The sequence below is a fragment of the Petaurus breviceps genome, unplaced genomic scaffold (genome assembly GCF_028583685.1).
Source record: "Petaurus breviceps papuanus isolate PSGF00001 unplaced genomic scaffold, PetGlider_PUasm1.0 90897, whole genome shotgun sequence".
Classification (NCBI taxonomy): domain Eukaryota; kingdom Metazoa; phylum Chordata; class Mammalia; order Diprotodontia; family Petauridae; genus Petaurus; species Petaurus breviceps.
Window position 1 is genome coordinate 12,790,837 of NW_027187374.1, and position 18,208 is coordinate 12,809,044.

Sequence of the window (18,208 nt, forward strand, 5' to 3'; positions counted from 1 at the left end):
TTCTTTGCCTATGATTCCAAATAATTAATTTAATATTGAAATAAGTTTATCTTTAAATATTCAGTAGAATTCCCTTATAAATCTATATGGTGCTGGTGGTTTTTCCTTAGGAGGCTTCTTATCGCCTGTTCAATCCCTTTTTTTATTTTTTGGGGAGGAAGGCAACTGGGGTTAAGTGACTTGCCCAAGGTCACATGACTAGTTTTTGTGTTGTGTCTGAAGCCAGATTTGAACTCAGGTCCTCCTTATTCCAGGGCTGGTGCTCTATTCACTGCACCACCAAGCCACCCCAATCAATTCCTTTTTCTAAAATAGCTTTCTTTAGATATTCTATTCCCTCTTCTGCTAATATAGGCAATGTATATTTTTGTAAGTACTCTTCTATTTCACTTAAATTGTTAAATTTATTGGCATATAATTGGGCAAGATAACTACCAATAATTGCTTTGATTTCATTTCCATTAGTGGTATACATCTTTTCATTTTTCATACTAGTAATTAGGTTTTCTTTTTTTAATCATACCATCCAATGGTTTGTCACTTTATTGGGTTTTTTTTTTCATAAAAACTTTTAGTTTTCTTTATTAATCCAATGATTTTTTACATTCAATTTTATTAATCTCACCTTTAATTTTAGGAGTTTCCTATTTGGTGTTTAATTAGGGATTTTTAATTTGTTCTTTTCTTTTCTTTAATTGTATACACAACTCTTTGATCTATTCTTTCTCTATTTTATTGATGTAAGCATTTAGAGATATAAATTTTCCTCTGATTACTGCTTTTTGTGTATCCTATAGGTTTTGGTAACTTTCTCATTATTATCATTCTCTTTTATAAAGTTATCTATTGTTCCTTTGACTTGTTCTTTAACACACGCATTCTTTAAAATCAGATTACCTAGGGGTGGCTAGGGTGCAGTGAATAGAGCAATGGCCCTGTAGTCAGGAGGACCTGAGTTCAAATCCAGATTCAGATACTTGACACACTTACTAGCTGTGTGACTTTGGGCTAATCACTTACCCCCAACTGCCCTCCAAAAAAGCAAAAAGAAAAAATCAGATTATTTTTAATCTGTCTCCATAGTCCCTAATTAAATATAACTTTTATTACATTATCATCTGAAAAAGTTTATGTTTTAATATTTGCACTTTTGTCTATTTAACTATAGATTTTATGGTCTAATATATGGTCAATTTTTGTAAAGATGTTATGTACAACATAGGAAAATTTATATTTCTTTCTAAATCCATTCAATTCTCTCCAGATATCTATCATATCCTTAACCTCTTTCCTATTTATTTTTAGTTAGATTTATCTAGTTCTGAGGGGGAAGGTTGAAGTTCCCCACTATTGCAGTTTTCTTTTCTATTTCTACCTGTAATTACTTTTTCCTTAAAAAATTTGGATGCTTTAGCATGTGATGCATATACATTTAGTATTGCTATTACTCCATTTTATTTTATTTATTTACTATTACTATAACATATTTTACTATTAGTACATTTTACTATAATGTAGTTTTCCTGTTTATCTCTTTTAATTAAATGTGTTTTAGCTTTAACTTTGTCTGTGATCATGATTGCTATACCTGCTTTTTTTTTTTTTTTTGGCCATACCTTCTTTTTTTCATTTCACCTGAAGCATCATAAATTCTACTCTAACCCTTTATTTTCACTCTCTGTATCTTCCATTTTTTGTTGTTTTTCTTGCAAACAAAAATATTGTCTGTTTCTGATTTTAATACATTTTGCTTTCTGTTCTGTTTTATGGGTGAATTCATCCCCTTCACATTCAAAGTTATAATTACTAGTTGTGCATTTCCCTCCATCCTATTTTTCCTCACTGTTCATACTACTTTCTCTCTTTTTACCCTATCCCTCTTCAAACATCTATTTTACTTCTAACTACTGCCTCCCTAATCCTCACCCTATCTAAGAATCCCTCCCTTATTCTGTCCCCTTCCCCTTCTATTTACCCACCCTTTTAAGAATCCCTTCCTTAATAATCCCCTTATACACTTATTTCTTTGTAAGTTAAAAAGACTTTTGTGCCCTTCTAGATGGGAACCTCTTTAACCCAGTTCTGATGAGAATAAAGTTATAGTACTACCAGCCCTCTATCCCCTCCTGCCTCCACTGTAAAAGTTCTTCCATTCCCACCTTGATTGTATGAGATAATTGCTCCATTTTACTTCTCATTACCCAATTTTTTTTAGATTATCATACTCAACTCAACTCAACCCTAAGACTTCTGTCTATGTATGTGCTTTCAAACTACCCAAGTAATGATGACACTCTTAAGAGTTGCCAATATTTTTCCCAAATAAGAAATAAAAATTAATACCTTATTCAATCCCTTATAATAGATCTTCAATGTTTGCCTTCTTATGTTTCTTCTGAATTTAATAGGTGAAATTTTCCTTTCAGTTCTGGTCTTTTCTTCACAAATACATGAAAGTCCTTTAATTCATTAAATATGGGGGGGGTGCTGGATTACAGCTAAGTAAATTATTCTTGATTGCAAATTCAGCTGCTTTGCTCTTCAGAATACCATGTTCTGAGCCTTTCAGTCATTTAATGTAGAAGCTGCCAAATCTTGTGTAACTCCACAGTATTTAAATTTTTGTTTTGTAGTTGCTTGTAGTATTTTATCCTTGTCCTAGAACCTTCAAATTTTAACAATGATATTCCTATAAGTTTCCATCTTGGGATCTCTTTCAGGTGGCCATCTATGGAATTTTTTCAATATCTGATTTTACTCTCTAGTTCTAAAACTAAAGGGCAATTTTCCCTAATAATTTCTTGAAATATACTGTCTAGATTTTTTTTGTTCATAACTTTCAGGTAGTCCAACAATTGTTATTTTGTCTCTCCTCAATCTGTTCTACAGGCCAGTTATTTTTCTAATGGGAAAACCTGTAGGTTTCATCCTGATATCCCTTTCAGGTGGTGATTGGTAGATTTTTTTTCTCTTTCTACTTTAACCTCTTATTCTTGAACTTCAGGGAAAATTTCTTCAATTATTTCTTATTATATTATATCTATTGATTCTTTTATCACAATTTTCAGGTAAGTCCAGTAATTCTTATGTTGTCTCTTTTCTATCCCTTCTCTAGATCCATTGTTTTTCTAATAAGCTGTTTCACATTCTCATTTTTTTCTCTTTTTTTGGTTTTATTTTATTATTTTTTTTTGGTGTTTGTAAAGTCATTTGCTTCCCCTTGCCCAATTCTAATTTTTAAGGAGTTATTTTCTTCCATAAGTTTTTGGGTCTCTTTTTCCAATTGATTAACTTTCTTTTCACATTTTTTTTTATTTTCTTACATTACTTTTACTTTCCCCTAGTTTTTTTCTCAGCATCTCTTATTTGACTTTTAAAGTCCTTTTTAATTTTATCCAAGAACTCTTTTTGGGTTTGTGACAATCCTGCCTTTTTCTTTGAAATAGGATAATTTATTATGAACATCATATTATTTATTAGAAAAATACAATAGAAATAGAATAAAATAGCTATTTTAACCTCACTATCTTCTTCTGAGTCTAAACCCAGATCTTCTCTGTCACCATAGTAGCTATATATGGTTGGGCTCTTTCTCTTTTGCTTGCTCTTTTTTTTTTAGTGACTTGTTTCTTGGTTGCTAACTTTAGATTAGAGTCAAGTTCTAGTTCTGAGGTGTGGAGGGATAATGTTTCAGACTTCAGGTTTTTCATGCTTTTGTTTTCTGAGGTCTATCTATGGCCCTGATATCAACTACTGCTCTTCATCCCCAACCCATGACCAGGGCTCCCAGTTATATCATCACCTCAAATACTCTTACTCCCTGTGATCCCTCACATTGCTGCAAGCTTCAGCTTACCCTTCTATCCTGGAACCAAAACCAGTGACTCCTTTTCCTGTAATTGCCCACAGCCAGCATGGCTCTTGCTGCCCCTCTATGCCAGTACCCATCAACTTGTACTCACTCCTCTTCTCCCACACAGTTCAGGACTATATATGTTCAGTACACCTTGTCCTCACATCCAGCACTAGCTAGTGAAGGGCCCTCCAATCTTCCCCTAACCATCCTTTTTATACTCACATTGTCCATGGGATGAAAATTCCTCAAGCTGAGGCTGATGCCCAACACAGCCATCCCTAGGCCTTGTTGTTTGTTGATTCAATGTATCTGTCCAGAGGTATCTGCAGTTTAATCAGGCCAAACCACTACCCTGCAAGGTCAGGTCTTTCATATGGGTATACAATTTTTTAAAACTATGAAAAGAACAAATTAAAAATCCTCAAACACCAAAAAAAAATACTGAAAATCAAAAGACTGAAAGCAAAAACAAGTTGAACTAATACATAAAATTAGGAGTTAGTTTTATGAAAAGCAACAAAATAGATTAATCATTAGTTAATTTTATTTTTAAAGAGGTATAATGCCAAGCAAAGGCAACTTCCCAAGGTTCAAAATACCAGCATAGCTGCTCTCCATTTTATTCAGTGACAAATTAAGAACAGAGAAAATAAAAATACAGCATAATTCAAAATACAACATTCACCAAGTGTAATTAAATAATCTCCAAGTACTACTCCACTCCTGGAAAGTACATTCATTTAGTCAATCACAAAGTCCCTCTTCTAAATACTACTCCACCCCTAGGCAGGACATTCATTTTGTCAATCACAAAGCACAAAAAAGTCAAAAGTTTCCCATCCTTGGATCACAACTGAATAGGCCATCTACCCCAGAGTTACAACAAGCTTAAGCACAGCATTTAATACCCAAAGAGAGGTCATTTCTTCATCTTGACCCAGGGCAATTTCTCAGCAATCTTTGTTCCTGGGGAGACAAAGCTTAGCAAGGCCACAAGACACATTGCCAGTGTCCTCATTAATTCAGTCTGCAGAACAGTCCTAGGACCCCTGTTAATGAAAACATTAACAAAACCCTCTTCCAGGATTTCTGTAAGCATACAATGAGAAAATCCTTCTTCAGGGCTTCTGAACCAACAGCAAGGTTCTAGGACCTCTGCGACAACAGCACTGGCCTTCACCAGGGGACACAATTCACTCTCTGTCTGCAGAACAGTCTCAGGAGCTCTGAACCAACAGCAAGGTTCCAGTACCTCTGCAACAACAGCATTGGCCTTCACCAGTGGGTGCAATTCATTCTCTGGCTGCAGAACAGTCTCAGGAGCTCTGAACCAACAGCAAGGTTCCAGAACCTCTGCAACAACAGCACTGTCCTTCACCAGTGGACGAATCTGGCAAAACAACATCAAAACAGACAAAGTACCAGCATAACAGCCATGTCTCCTCAGTCCTTGGCAGCTCTGGGTGGCAGCTCTCAAAAGTCCTGGGCAGTTCAAACTGGCCTTCAGCAACCCCCTCCATCTCTCTGCCTCCACAATGCTGCTTCCAAAAAAAAAAAACACTCTTCTGCCTCTCTCTCTGCTTGTGTCTCTCTAAATTCACATCACCAGCTCCTCCCAGTACAGCCTTCTCTTTTCATGTCAACAAGTCCATCCCACAAGTGGGATTCACAAGCTCTGGGTTTTAACACAATCAATCCAAAAACCAAGCCAATACAGGGGGATCTTTAAATTCCATTACTATTATAAGAGGAAACTCAAATCACCAGTATCAAATTTTTAAAAAGTGAGTGCAGAACCAATGAAAATTAAATCAAAGCAATTATTAGGATGTTTTTTATCAATTATATTCTTTAAAAAAAACTGATAGTCTTTTTACTAGTTTTTTTTCTAATTACAAGTAAAGTTTATTTTTAACATCCATTTTTAAAATTTTTATTTCCAAATTTTCTCCATCCCTCTCCCTAAATCCCTTCTCTAAGACAGCAAGTAATTTGGGTATGTAAACTCATAATCTAATTGAAATAGATGAATATTTTAAAAAGCATAAATTGCCCAGATTGACAGAAGAGGAAATAGAATACTTAAAATAACCCTATCTTAGAAAAAAGAAATTAAACAAACCATAAATGAGCTCCCTGAGAAAAAATCTCCAGGAACAGATATCTACCAAACATTTAAAGAACAATGAATTCCAATACTATATAAACTATTTGAAAAAATAGGTAATGAAGATGCTGGAGTAGGTCAGAAAATTCCTCACTCTCCAGATTTTCTCCACAAACAAGACAGAACAGTGCCGCAAGGTGAATGTAGAGCAGCAAAAACAAACAAAAGCTGGGGTAGAACTAGGAGTAGTCTTCCTGGGACATCTGGATAAGACCTCAGGAAAAACCCCAGGCATGGATGTTTGGCCCAAGTATATATAGTACAAGCACCTTCAGGCTGTCTCCCCTGAAACAACAAACAATAAGCCCTGAGGGCAGCTGGAATTGGAAGCAGCCTCAACCTTGGCCACAGGAATTTTCACCTCACAGATAATGTGGGGGTCAGACATCTGAGAAGGAGAAAAACTAAGGGACCCACAGCTATTGGGGGACACGAGGCCCAGCTGTATTGACTAGATGCAGTCCCAGTTGTAGCCGATGCTGAGAAGGAATACATCCCAGTGAATGGGGTAGCTGTGGGGCAGGAGGATGCTAGCTGTAGGTACTTACAGAAGAGCTGAGTTGCTGGTTTCAAATCCACACCAGAGGAGAGAACTTAAGGTTGTAGCCACTGGAGTGAGAGAGCAGGAGAATTTCCAGCATGGGGGCCCTACACATGGCTTGGGGGGTGGAAAGGAGTTCCAAGGTTGCAGCCTTGAAAAAGCACAGAAAATAACAATAAGAAGGACCTGAGGCCTGGGGACTTTCCCTATACCTTGGGACAAGAGCTGATTATAATAATAAGCTGCTAAAAGTAAAAATAAATGAGATAAAGATAAAAGTGAATAAGAAAAGGAGAAAGAACCCAACCATAGATAGCTACTATGGAGATACAAGAAGATCTGGGTTCATATTCAGAGGAAGATACTGAATTTTTTTAAAAACCAACTTCTCTCTCAAAAAGTAACATCAAATGGTCATGATCCCAAAAAAAAGTTTTTGGGAGAACTTACAAAGGATTTTAAAAATCAAGTAAGCAAAATTGAGGAAAAATTAGAAAAAAAAATTAAGAGCAATCCAAGAAAATTATGAAAAAAAGTCTACTAAGTAGAAAAAGAGAACTAGAAACAGGAAAGAAAACAACTCATAGAAAAATATAATTGGGCAAGGGGAAGCAAATGATGCTATAAGAAACCAAGAAATAATAAAAGAAAATCAAAAGGATGAAAAAAAATAGAAGAGATTGTGAAACACCTCACTGGAAAAACAACTGATTTAGAGAACAGATAGAGAAGAGACAACATAAGAATTATTGGACCATTTTTTATTTATATTTATGATAAAAAATAATATATCACAATAAATAATTGAAGAAATTTGCCCTGAATTCTAGAATAAGAGGGAACAGAAAAAATAGAAAGGGTCTACTGATCACCGAGATTCCAGAATGAAAATCTACAAGAATATCAAAGCTCCTAGTTTTTTTTTGTTTTTTTTAAAGCAATTGGGGTTAAGTAACTTGCTGAAGGTTACACAGCCAGTTATAATTTTGTGTGGGTGCTAAATATCTGAGGCCAGAACCGATCCCAGGTCTCCTGACTCTGGGGCTGGCACTCTTACTTGCTGCACCACCTGGCCACCCCTCAAAGCTCCTAGTTTAAGGAGAAAATATTATGAGGAACAAGAAAAAAAAATTCAAAACCTGTGGAACCACAATCAGATGAATTACACAATACTTATCAGCTGCTACACTGAAAGACCATATGTCTTGGAACACAGTATTTTGAAGAGCAAAAGAGATATGGTCAAAAATAGCTTACCCAGCAAAATTCAGTATAATCCCAAATGGGGGGGGGGGGATTGATATTTAAATAACTGAAAGATATTCAAGTATTTGTCACAAAAAGACCAGAACTTGATGGAAAATTTGATATGTAAGGCCAGAAGAAATATAAAATAAACATTAAAGACCAATTACAAGGTACTTACTAAGGTCAAACTGCTTCTTATATGGGAAAATGTTACTGGTATTCTTAAGACTGTCATGAGTACTCATATAATTTGAAAGAAAGTTTGAGGATGAACAGAGTATGATCAGGTGATTCTAAAAAAATTGCATAAGAAAAAGTAAAAAGGAACAATTATCTCATACAACTGAGGTATGAGCAGAAGAATTGATACAGAGGAAACACATGAGGTGGAGGGCTGGTAGTGTTGAAACCTTACTCTCTTATATCTCAGTCAAAGAGTGAATAATATATACATCCAGAAGGGAATAAAAGTCATAAAAAATAAGAGGGCAAGGGGACAGAATAAGGGGGAAGGACTTTTAGAAGGGGGAGAGGAAAAGGGAGAAATTCTTAGAGGGGTGGGTAGAATAAGGAATAAAAGGATTAAGGGAGAGATTCTTTAAAAGGCTATGGATTAGGGAAGTAATGGTTGGTAGTAAACTAGAGGAGGGATAGGGTAAAAAGAAGCTGAGAAGTACATTCATAAGGAAAAATAGGATGGATGGAAATAGACAAACAGTAATTGTAACTTTGAATGTGAATGGGATGACCTCACCCACAAAATAGAAAAGGATAACAGAATAGATTAAAAGTCAGAATCCAACAACATGTTGCTTACAAGAAACAAATTTAAAAATGAGAGATACACACAGAGTTAAAATAAAGGACTGGAGTAAAATTATTATGCCTCAGCCAATAAAAAAAAAGCAAGGGTAGCAGTCATGATCTCAGACAAAGTTAAAGCTAAAATAGATTTAAATAAAAGAGATAAACAGGGAAACTATATTATGATAAAATGTACCATAGATAATAAAGGAATATCAATACTAGACCTATATGCACCACATGCTATAGCATCCAAATTTTTAAAAGAAAAGTTAAATGAATTACAGGCAGAAATAGATTGTACTACTATAGTGATGGGGGACTTTAATCTTCCCATCTCAGAACTAGATAAATCTAACCAAACAATAAATGAGAAAGAAGTCAAGGAAGTAAATGGAATTTTAGGTGAGTTAGATATGACAGATATCTGGAGAGAATTGAATGGAAAGAGAAAGGAATACACCTTTTTCTCAGTGCTACGTGTTTCCTTTACCAAGATTGACCATATACTAGGGCATAAAAAAATCATTGCTAAAAGCAGAAATATTAAATGCTTCCTTTAGAGACCATGGTATAATAAAAATTCGATTTAATAAGGGACCATGGAAACAGACAAAAACTAAATGGAAACTAAATGACTTAATCTTAAAGAATTAGTGGATTAAAGAGCAAATCATAGAAACAATCAATAATCATTAAAGAAAATGACAATAATGAGACTCCATCTCAAAATCTATGGAATACAGCTAAAGCAGTGATTAGAGGGAAAGGTATATCTTTAAGTGCTTACATCAATAAAATAGAGAAAGAGCAAATCAACAAGATGGGTGTGGAATTTTTTTTAAACTAGAAAAAGAACAAATTAAAAATCCCCATTTAAATACTTAATTGGAAATACTTGAAATTAAAGGCAACTTTAATAAAATCAAGTTTAAGAAAACTATTGAATTAATAACTAAAACTAGACATTGGTATTATAAAACATGGATAAACTATTGGACTAATATGATTTTTAGAAAGAAGAAAACCAAAGTACTAGTATTAAAAATGAAAAGGGAGACTATACCACTAACAATGATGAAATCAAAGCAATTATAAAGTGTTATTTTGCCCAATTATGTGACAATAAATTTAATGATCCAAGTTAAATGGGAGAATATTTACAAAAATATGAAGTTCCTAGATTAGCAGAAGAGGAAATAGAATATCTAAATAAACTGATTTTAGAAAAAGAAATGGAACTGGCAATAAAATGAGCTTCCTAAAAAAAACATCTGGACCATATGGATTTACAAGTGATTTTTATCAACATTTATGAAACAAATATGGTACTGCTACCTAAACCAGGAAAATGTAAAAACAGAGAAAGAAAATTATAACCCAATTTCATTAATGCATATGGATGTAAAAATCCTAAATATACTACCTAAAAGATTACAACAATCTATTACAATTACAAAATTGGGCATAAGCCATTATCTTAACACCATTTACCAAGACAGGTCAAAATGGATACATGACCTAGATATAAAGGGAGATATTACAAGAAAATTTGAAGAACATGGAGCATGTTTCTATTATACTTATGGATAGGTGAACAATTCATAAACAAATGGAGTTCATGCCAGGAAAGCAAGGATAGGTTAACAGAAGGAGAGCTTTTAGCATAATTGAGCATGTCGATTATAAAAGTAACAACAATTATATAATCATATAAATAGATGCAAAAAAAACATTTGATAAAGCACAATATTCATTTCTATTAAAACCACTTGAAAGTTTAGGTATAAATGGACTATTCCAGCAAGTATTATTTGTAATGGTGATAAACCAGAAGCCTTCCCAGTAAGATAAGGTGTGAAACAAGGATGCCCACACTCACCAATAATATTCAATATCATATTAGGAATCCTAGCCATAGCGGTAGGAGAAGGGGAAATAGTAGAAAGAATCAGAATAGGGAATGAGGTAGTAAAATTATGTTTTTTCACAAGCAATATGATGATATATTTGGAAAATCCTAAAGATTCAACTAAAAAGTTAATTGAAATAATTAATAACTTCAGCAAAATATCAGGATATAAAGTAAACCACATAAATCATCAGCATTCCTATATAGCACCAACAGAATGCTGCAGGAAGAGATAGTAAGAGATACTTCATTTAAAATAACTCTACACAGTATAAAATATCTGGGAGTACACCTGCCAAAACAAACCCTTGAACTATATGAACAAAATCATAAAAATCTTTGCATACAAATAAATCAGATTTAAATAAATGGATAAATACTTATTGTTCATGGGTAGGCAGGGCCAACATAAAAAAAATGACAAATTTACCAAAATTAATCTATATGTTCAATGCCATCTCAAATTTTAAAAAAGTATTTTACCAAACTTTAAAAAAATAACAAACTTCACTTGGAAGAACAAAAGGTCAAGAATATCAAAGGAACTAATGGAAGAGGGGGGAAGGTAAAGGAAGAGATTTAGTTGTACCAGATCTTAAACTATATGGTAAATCAGTAAATATCAAATCTATCTGGTACTGACTAAGAAACAGAAAAATAGATCAGCAGAACAGAGTAAATGTGTAATTTATAGCAGTGTTTAAAGATTTAGTGTGTAAAGTGTAGTGTATAAAGATTTAAGTTTTGGGGACAAATCATTATTTGGTAAAAATTGTTGGGAAAGCTGAAAAGCATTCTGGTAGAAATTGGGCATAAGCCATTATCTTAACACCATTTACCAAGACAGATCAAAATGGATACATGACCTAGATATAAAGGGAGATATTACAAGAAAATTTGAAGAACATGGAGCATGTTTCTATTATACTTATGGATAGGTGAACAATTCATAAACAAGTAAGAGATAGACAGCACTGTGAAATGTAAAATGGATGATTTTGATTATATTAAATTTAAAAGCTTTGTACAAATAAAACCAATATAACCAAGATCAGAAAGAAAGCCGGAAACTGGGGATGGGGGGATTTTATATGAAGTTTATAAGATTAAGGCCTCATAACAAAAATACATAAAGAACTTCTCAAATATATAAGAATATGAGCCATTCCCATATTGATAAATGGTCAAAGGATATGAACAGGGAGTTTTCCAATGAAGAAATCAAAATAATTTATAATCATATGAAAAATACTCTAGATCATTACTGATTAGAGAAATACAAATTAAATTAAAATCTTGAGGCGAGATATCATTTTACATTTATTAGATTGGCTAAAATTAATAGAAAAGTGACCAATGTTAGAGTGGATGTGGAAACATTGGGACCTTAATTCATTGTTGGTGCTTCTATGAGCTGATCCAACCATTTTGGAGAGCCATCTGGAATTATACCCAAAGAGTTATTAAATTGTTAATACTCTTTAACCCAGCAAAACCACTATTAGGTCTGTTTCTCAAAATGATTAGGGGAAAAGGAAAATGTGTGTGTGTGTGTGTGTGTGTGTGTGTGTGCGTGCGTGTGTGTATCAGCTATCTTAGTGATGTCAAAAAACTCAAAGTTATGGGGATGCCTGTCAATTGAAGATCAACTTAAACACATTGTAAAATGTGTTCATGATGGAATATTACTTACTGTAAGAAATGATGATTTTAATGATTTTAGAAAAACAGGGAAAGATTTACTTAAAATAATGAAGTGAAATGAGTAGAGCCAAGAGAATGTTGTATACAATAATAGGAATCCTGTTTTAAGAACTACTTTGAATGACCAATTCATTCTGACTATTATATATACCCAAATTAACTGCAAAGGTCCTATGAAGGACCAGAACTGACACATATTCGTGACTAATGGTAGCCATTTCTAAGGTTTGGGGGGAGAGGGGATGGGGAGAGGAAGTGGGGAAAGAAAGTTACATGATAGCACTGCTGTGTATTTAAAAGGAATAGCAAGTTGTGTATAATAGTTGAGAAGTTTCAGGTGCAATTCTCTTTTTTCTTTCTATGTTGTTATGGAAATGCTTGTCTTTCTTCTTAAGGTCAGAATTTTAAAAGGAAATTTAAAAAATAGGTAAAGGAATCCTACCAAATTCCTTCTGTGACAGAAATGGGGTTTTGATAAGCTAAACCAGGAAGAGACAAAATTTCCCTAATAAATATTGAAGCAGAGGGGGTGGAGTCAAGACAGGGAGTAGAAGCAGGACCTCCCTGCTGTTCCACCTTCCACCTTCCCCAATCCATGTAAAAAGGGGACTCTAAACAAACTTTGGAGCTGCAGAACCCACAAAATGACAAAGAGAAGCTAACCTCCCGCGGAGGACAGCCCAGAAGGCCAGCAAGAATCAGCCAGCGCAGGGCTCTGGGAGCCAAGCACAGCCCCACACTGAGGCTTTAGACCCAGGGCAGGCCTGACCAGCCAAGGGAGAGGTCAGGGCAGTCTGGATTTTGGGACCCAGTAAGTGAGAGTGCGTGACTTTTGCCGCTGTGACAAGAAGCCTCTGAGACTCCTGCACAGCCAGCCAGTGCCCCATGGCAGCTTCAGTTCCTGACCTGCAGAGTGTAGGGGGACCAAGCACCAGTCTGAGGGGTAATCACTCTTGCTTTAACCTTCTTGGATATGGATTACAGTCTAGGGTGGAGGTCCTGGGGTGTGTGTCCAGCTTGCCAGAGTGTGTGGAGACCTCAGAGAGGGCACCCATCTAATACCTCTGGCAGCTGAGAAAACCCCAGCATTTGGCATGAAAGTTCCCCTGTCTAGTGGCAGAGTTCTACTGTGGCAAAAAGTCCATGGGTCAAGTTGCTGAGGGGTGACATGACCAGGCAAAGGAAACAAAGCAGACAGAAGATTCCAACATTAGACTCTTATTTTGGGGACAAAAAGGAACAAAGCATGGAACAAGAGGAAGACAGTGAAGTCAGAACTCCTGCAACAAAAGCTCCAAAGGAAAATATGAGCTGGTTACAGGCCATAGAGGACCTTAAGAAGCAGGCAAGAGAAATGGAGGAAAAATTGGGAAATTATGAAATGAGAGTCAACAGCCTGACTGAGGAAAATAACACCTTAAAAAACAGACTGATTCAAATGGCAAAGGAGGCTCAAAAAGGCAATGAGGAGAAGAATGCCTTAAAAAGCCAAATTTGCCAGATGGGAAAAGAATCTCAAAAGCTCACTGAGGAGAATCATTGCTTCAGAATTAGATTGGAGCAAATGGAAGCTAATGACTTTATGAGAAATCAAGATGCTGTTAAACAGATCCAAACAAATGAAAGAATAGAAGGCAATGTGAAATATCTCATGCGAAAAACCACTGACCTGGAAAATAGATCCAGGAGAGATAATTTTAAAATTATTGGACTACCTGAAAGCTATGATCAAAGTAAGAACCTAGAAATCATCCTCCAGGAAATTCTCAAAGAAAACTGCCCTGATGTTTTTGAATCACAGGGCAAAATAGAGGTTGAAAGAATCCACCGATCACCTCCTGGAAAAGATCCCAAAAAGAAAACTCCTAGGAATATTATAGACAGATTCTGAAATTCCCAGATTAAGGAGAGAATATAACAAGCAGCCAAGAAGAAACAATTTGAATATTGTGGAAACACAATCAGGATAACTCAGGATCTGGCAGCTTCTACACTGAGGGATCGAAGGGCTTGGAATATGATATTCTGGAGGTCAAAGGAGCTGGGATTAAAACCAAGAGTCACCTACCCAGCAAAACTGAGTATCATGTTTCAGTGGAACAGAGGACTTTCAAGCATTCTTGGTGAAAAAACCAGAGTTGAGTAGAAAATTTGACATTCTGATACAAGAAGCAAGAGAATTATGAGAAGGTAGACAGGGAAAAGAAATCATAAGGAACTTATCAAAGTTGAACTATTAACATTCCTACATGGAAAAACAATAATTGTAAATTATGAAACTTTTCTCAGTAGTTGAAGGGAATAGAAATATATGTGTGTGTGTTTATATATGAGGGTATATGGGCATATGAATACATATGTGAATGTGTGCACATATGTTTACAGATATACATAGATACAGGGCACAGGACCAATTTAACAGGAAGGGATGATACTTAAAAGGTGAAATTAAGAGGTGAGAGTGGAATATAATGAGAGGAGATGGGGAGAGACAGAATGGAGTAAACTATTTCATATAGAAGAGGCAAGGGAAAATGTTTACAATGGAGGGGAAGAATAGGAAGGCAAAAGGGAATGGGTCAACCTTATTCCCATTGAATTTGGCTTGAGGGGGGAATGAAATATACACTGAAAAGTTCACCCTCCAGGACAGTAGTGGGGGAAGGAGATGAGAGGGGGGATGATGGAAGGGAGGGCAGGCTGAGGGGGAGGGAAGATGGAAGCACCCACTTTTGAAAAGGCACAGGATCAAAGCAGAGAATAGAACAAGTGGGAGGTGGGATAGGAGGGAGGGAAACATAGTCAGTCTTTTACAATATATCTACTACGTTATTGTTTTGCATTAGCCACACATGTACAACCTATACTGAAATGCTGATCTTCCCAGTAAGGGTGGGTGACAAGGGAGGAAGGGAATGAATCTGAAGTTCAAAGTTTTAAAATCAAATATTCAAATATATATGGATAGATAGATAGATAGATAGATAGATAGATAGATAGATAGATAGAGACTGTTATTAATACTATTTTACATGTAATTGGGAAATAAGATATACAGGCACTGGGGCATAGAGATCCACTGGAAAAGTCGAAAGGGGTATGGGAGAAAATATTGGAGAGAGCAGATTGAAGGAGGGGATATCCTGTGGGACTGCTATTTTGGGGTGGTGGGTAGGGGGAAAACCAGGAGAAAATTTGTAACTCAAAATCTGGCAGAAACGAATGATGTAAATCAGAAGTTAATAAAACAGTTGAAAAAAAAATAAAGTCCCCAATGGGAGGAACTAGAAAAAAAATATTGATGCAAAAATATTTTAAATAAAATACAAGGAAGTAGTTTACAAAAAGATCATATACTATGACCAAGTAGGATTTATTACAGGAATGCAGGGCTGGTTCAATATTAAGAAGACTATATGCATAATTGTCTATATGAATAACAAAAACTATAATTATCTCATTTGATGCAGGAAAAAAAACCTTGTAACATAATTCAAGACCCATTTGTATTTTTAAAAACACACATACAAGACAGCATAGGAATTCATAATTATTTTTAAGTTGATGAGTAGTGTTTATCTAAAACAAAGAGCCAGCATTATCTGTAGTGGGGACAAATGGGAAACCTTCCCAACAAGATCAGGGTGAAGCAAGGAAGTTCATTATCACCACTATCATTCAATATTGTTCTAGAAATGCTAGCTATAATAATAAGATAAGAAAATGAAGAAATAAAAATAGACAACGAGGAACAAAACTATCACCTTTCACAGATTTTATGATGATATACTTAAGAGAACCCTAGAAAACCAACTAAAAATCTAGGTTAAAAATTAACAATTTTAACATGATATAAAATAAACCCACAAAAAATCATCAGCATTTCTATGTTATACCAGTAAAGTCCAGCAGAAAAAGAGAGAAAGAAATTCTATTTAAAATAACAGCAGAGGGGTGGCTAGGTGGCACAGTGAGTAATGTGCCAGTCCTGGAGTCAGGAGGACCCGAGTTTGGTTCTGGCCTCAGATACTTAACACCCACACAAAAAAAACTAGCCGTGTAACCTTGGGCAAGTTACTTAACCCCAATTGCCCTCCAAGAGGCAAAAAAATAAAAATTAAAAAATAATATAAAATTACAGCAGAGAGTGAAATGAGCAGAACCAGAACATTGTACACAGTAATAGCAATACTGTGCATTGAGCAACTGTGAATGACCTAGCTATTCTCAGCAAGACAATCCCAAAGAAATGATGATGTAAACTGAGAAAGAATTGATGAAGTCTGAATACAGACCAAAGTATACTATTTTTCTTTCTCTTTCTTTCTTTTTTTCCTTCCTTCCTTCCTTCATTTTGGTTCAAGTTGTCTTTCACAAAATGACTAATGTGGTAAAATGTTTTACATGATTGCATATGTATAACCTATATCAAATTGCTTACCATCCCAGGGAAGGGGAAGGAGAAAGAGGAAGGGATAGAACTTTGAACTCAAAACTTAAAAAGCAAATGTTAAAAGTTATTTTTACATGTAAGTGGGAAAAATAAAATATCATTCAAAAAATAAAATTACTGAAGAAAATAGAAAACACTTGAAAGTACACCTGCAAAGAAAAACCCAGGAATTATATTATCATTATTACAAAACACATTTACAAAAGTAAGGATAGATCAAAACAACTGGATAAATATTAATTGTTCATAGGTAGGCTGAGACAATATAAGAAAAATGGCAATTTTACCTAAATTAATTTATTCATTCATTGACATACCAATCAAGCTACCAAAGAATTATTTTATACAACTAGAAAAAATAATAACAAAATTCATCTTGAAAAACAAAAGGTGAAGAATATCAAAGGAATCGATGAAAAATGTAAAGGAATTCAGCCTAGCTATACCAGATTTCAAATTATATTATAAAGTGGAAATCACCTAGACAATCTGGGACTGACTAAGAAATAGAATGGAGGATTAGTGGAATGGATCAGGCACACAATGTATAGTAAATAACCATAGTAGTCTATAGAGTTTGATAATCCAAAGATCCAAGGTTTAGGGGCAAGAACTCAGTAGTTGGCAAAAACTAGGCATAGACCAACATCTCATACTATATGCCAAGATAAAGTCAAAATGGGTACATGATTTAGACATAAAAGGTAGGAGAGCAAGGGAAATCTTACAATTTTCAATTCTTTGTCACCACGAAAAGAGTTGATTTAAATATTTTGTACTTATGGGTCCTTTCCATTTTTCTTTGGGATATAGGGTTAATAATAATAATAGCTTTGTTAATAATAGTAATAGCTTTGTTAGAACAAAGAGTATGTACAGATTTACAGCCTTTTAGGCTTAGTTTCAAATTGCTTTCCAGGTTATATACTGATCCAACTATCCTGGAATGATTACCTGAAAATTGAAGCCATGCCAAGCAATTGGGGAATTGTTGAACACACTGTGGTATATGATTGTGAAGGAATACTATTGTGCTATAAGAAATGGCAAGAGGGGACAGGGAGGAATGATTTCAGAAAAACCTGGGAAGATTTATATGAAACTGAAGCAAACTGAAGTGAGGAGAACCAAGAGAACATTGTACAAAGTCATGACAATATTGTAGCAATGATCAAGTAACTATTAAAGATTTAACTACTCTGATCAATACGATTTAAAACAATTCTGAAAGATTTATAATGAAAAATGCTATCCATCTCCAAAGAGAGAACTGATGAACCCTGAGTACAAATTGAAGAATAATTTTTTTCTGTCATCTTACCCCTATATCAGTACAACTGGGGCCCTTGTCTATACCCACTACCCATTTTTACCAGGGTCAACTGTTACCCCATGTGCTGGGGTAGCAATGGCATAGTGGCCTGAGTTTTTCTGCCCTATGCTAGGGCAATGTGGCTATTGGCCTGAGAACTGTTAGACTGACACATATGTCCTGACTCCATCCATTAGGATATGGCTGATCC

The 18,208-nt window shown here is 35.0% G+C and overlaps 1 protein-coding gene across 1 annotated transcript in view; it reads left to right on the forward strand.

The window, feature by feature from the left end:
* KCNJ6 (potassium inwardly rectifying channel subfamily J member 6) overlaps positions 1-18,208 on the forward strand; it is a 254,528-nt gene that overhangs the window by 181,801 nt on the left and 54,519 nt on the right. The gene's annotated exons all lie outside the window — the stretch shown is intronic.